Source organism: Limulus polyphemus, unplaced genomic scaffold (assembly GCF_000517525.1).
Source record: "Limulus polyphemus unplaced genomic scaffold, Limulus_polyphemus-2.1.2 Scaffold3993, whole genome shotgun sequence".
NCBI classification, from domain to species: Eukaryota; Metazoa; Arthropoda; class Merostomata; order Xiphosura; family Limulidae; genus Limulus; species Limulus polyphemus.
Window position 1 is genome coordinate 67,058 of NW_013669603.1, and position 3,355 is coordinate 70,412.

General features: G+C 32.2%; 1 protein-coding gene across 2 annotated transcripts in view; it reads left to right on the plus strand.

Moving 5' to 3' along the window:
- LOC106470423 (nephrin-like) overlaps positions 1-3,355 on the plus strand; it is an 87,652-nt gene that overhangs the window by 60,756 nt on the left and 23,541 nt on the right. The gene's annotated exons all lie outside the window — the stretch shown is intronic.

A 3,355-nucleotide genomic window follows, 5' to 3' on the forward strand; every position in this document is an offset into this window, starting at 1 on the left:
AGAATACCCATTATTGACCATGTTATTAACCACACATGATGATTACTGAGAAACGCAAGCTCAGTCACCGCGTAATGATACAGTATACACAGATGCAACAGAATACTCATTATTGACCATGTTATTAACCACACATGATGGTTACTGAGAAACGGCAAACTCAGTCACCGCGTAATGATACACTATACACAGATGTAACAGAATACCCATTATTGACCATGTTATTAACCACACATGATGATTACTGAGAAACGGCAAGCTCAGTCACCGCGTAATGATACACTATACACAGATGTAACAGAATACCCATTATTGACCATGTTATTAACCACACATGATGATTACTGAGAAACGGCAAACTCAGTCACCGCGTAATGATACACTATACACAGGTGTAACAGAATACCCATTATTGACAATGTTATTAACCACACGTAATGATTACTGAAAGACCTCAGTCATTGCTATATACTTAACTTTTAAAGGTTTATACCTGGATGAAATGTAATAAGGGATAAATTAACTCGTCTATGTAAAAAAAAAATAATGTTAACTTTCTGGGCAGACGCTATTTGTCATATAGTTAAAACCGTGTTACATTGAAAAACATTGATTTTCAATGTAAAATATTCTGATGAAGGGCGTCTGACCGCAACGTTACAAAAAATATGATCTTATAAAGTTTTTATTTATACGGGTTAACTTATCCCTTATTACCATTTATCCGAGTTTAGTTTTTGCTCATATATCTTGTGAAACAACAGTTATTTGTAAACATTTAAGACCTGGTTGTTATTAAGCACCTTGGTACCTGTAAAAGTTTAAGTAGACAAGGCTTAGAGCTCACACGTTCGTAATTTCTAGATACTTAACTTGGGTGGTTTTTATTATCCCAACTTGTAACGATTTTTCAACAAGTAGATCAAAGAAAAACCACTTCTTTTAGTTTTTGTTTCGTTTTTTACGAATTCTCAATAGTACTTAAACAACCGGAAGTCTGTAGATAAAGGTCAGCTATGACATTAACATGTAGGCCAGACTTAATTCCCTGTTTTCTGTAAGAAGCGAAAAAAAAAGTGTCTTGCTTTGTACGACGAGAGATTACAGACGTTTTCTTAAAAAAAAGAGAAGAACTGAGTATCCAGGTTTCATTGTCGTCTTTATCAATAGGACTGTTTTTTATTACTTCTAAAAGCTAATATTCTGTGTTGAATAGTTTCTTTAGACATCTTCTTTGACGTAAAAAACATTCATTTGATTTTAGTGTTGATAGCCACTACCAAAAGTTTAACGGACACAGAGATGAGTTTCATTAAATCATGTAAGCAACATGAAAAACGTAGTGGCAAATAATGGACAAGTAAAGTGTTTGATAAATAAGCCCAGGGCTAGAAACTTCATGTTAAGAGAATTAGAAGTTATTCTGATTATAATATACGTATTTTTTGGTATAAATGAAACTTTGAAAGGTTCTTGTTTCAATTGAAGAATTTATTTAAAACTATTTTGCTCGTCAAGACATTAAATTCAATAGCGACACAATAATTGATAAACTTGCTTATTTAACTTCTTGTTAAGCAGCACAATGAGCTGTTTTTGCTGTGCCCACCATGGGGATCGAACTTCCAATTTTAACGATATAAGCCCCCCAAACATACCAATAATTCGCCGGGACATATGAATAGATTACATGAGCTTATCTCTCTATATAAAGCATGATGAATATGCCAAAAGCGTCTTACAATACCATGTATGATGAATATGCCACCAGAGGTCGTATACTACGATTTATGATGAATATACCACCAGATATCTTATAAGAGCAAGTAGGTTGAATTTAACCTTAGAAATGTAGTTTATACTTCCAAATGTTCTATAATATCATATAAGTCAACTTAGTTTAATTTCAGAGAGGTCATTATCAGAGATAATAATCCTAGTTTAACTTTAGAGAGGTCATTATCAGAGATAATAATCCTAGTTTAACTTTAGAGAGGTCATTATCAGAGATAATAATCCTAGTTAAGAGAGGTCATTATCAGATATAAGAATCTTAGTTTAACTTCAGAGAGGTCATTATCAGAGATAAGAATCTTAGTTTAACTTTAGAGAGGTCATTATCAGAGATAATAATCCTAGTTTAACTTTAGATAGGTCATTATCAGAGATAAGAATCTTAGTTTAACTTTAGAGAGGTCATTATCAGAGATAATAATCCTAGTTTAACTTTAGATAGGTCATAATCAGAGATAAGAATCTTAGTTTAATATTAGAGAGGTCATTATCAGAGATAAGAATCTTAGTTTAACTTTAGAGAGGTCATTATCAGAGATAAGAATCCTAGTTTAACTTAAGAGAGGTCATTATCAGAGATAAGAATATTAGTTTAACTTTAGAGAGGTCATTATCAGAGATAAGAATATTAGTTTAACTTTAGAGAGGTCATTATCAGAGATAAGAATCTTAGTTTAACTTTAGAAAGGTCATTATCAGAGATAAGAATCTTAGTTTAACTTTAGAGAGGTCATTATCAGAGATGATATTATCACTTGAGATATGACAGTTAGTTTGATATCAGAAATGATATTATCACTTGACATAAGACAGTTTGATATCAGAGATTATATTATCACTTGAGATATGACAGTTAGTTTGATATCAGAACTGTCTTATCTGAAGTGATAATATAATCTCTGATATCAAACTGTCTTATGTCAAGTGAAAATATCAATTCTGATATCAAACTGTCTTATCCGAACTGATAATAAGTATATCTAGCTATTCACCGATAATATACGGATATTGAAATTGTCACAACTAAGTTTAATTTTACGACATAATGATGACCTTTATCATTATTTAGTGATTGTACATTATTTACTGTGATAATTACTTCCATGAGTTTAATATTGGTGATGCTTTTTACAAATCTATACTATTCCACATCTATGTTTTCTAACTTGTATCTAATTCAAGTCAGTGTAGCAATATAAATATCAACGCCCTGTAACCTACATAACACTATATTCTCCACACCTCTAACCCTAAACCCACATAAACTATATTATCCATACCTCTAACCCTGAACCCACATAACACTATATTCTCCATACCTCTAACCCTGAACCTACATAAACTATATTCTCCATACCCCTAACCCTGAAACCACATAAACTATATTCTCCATACCTCTAACCCTGAACCTACATAAACTATATTCTCCATACCTCTAACCCTGAACCTACATAAACACTATCCTCCATACCTCTAACCCTGAACCTACATAAACTATATTCTCCATACCTCTAACCCTGAACCTACATAAACTATATTCTCAATACCTCTAACCCTGAAC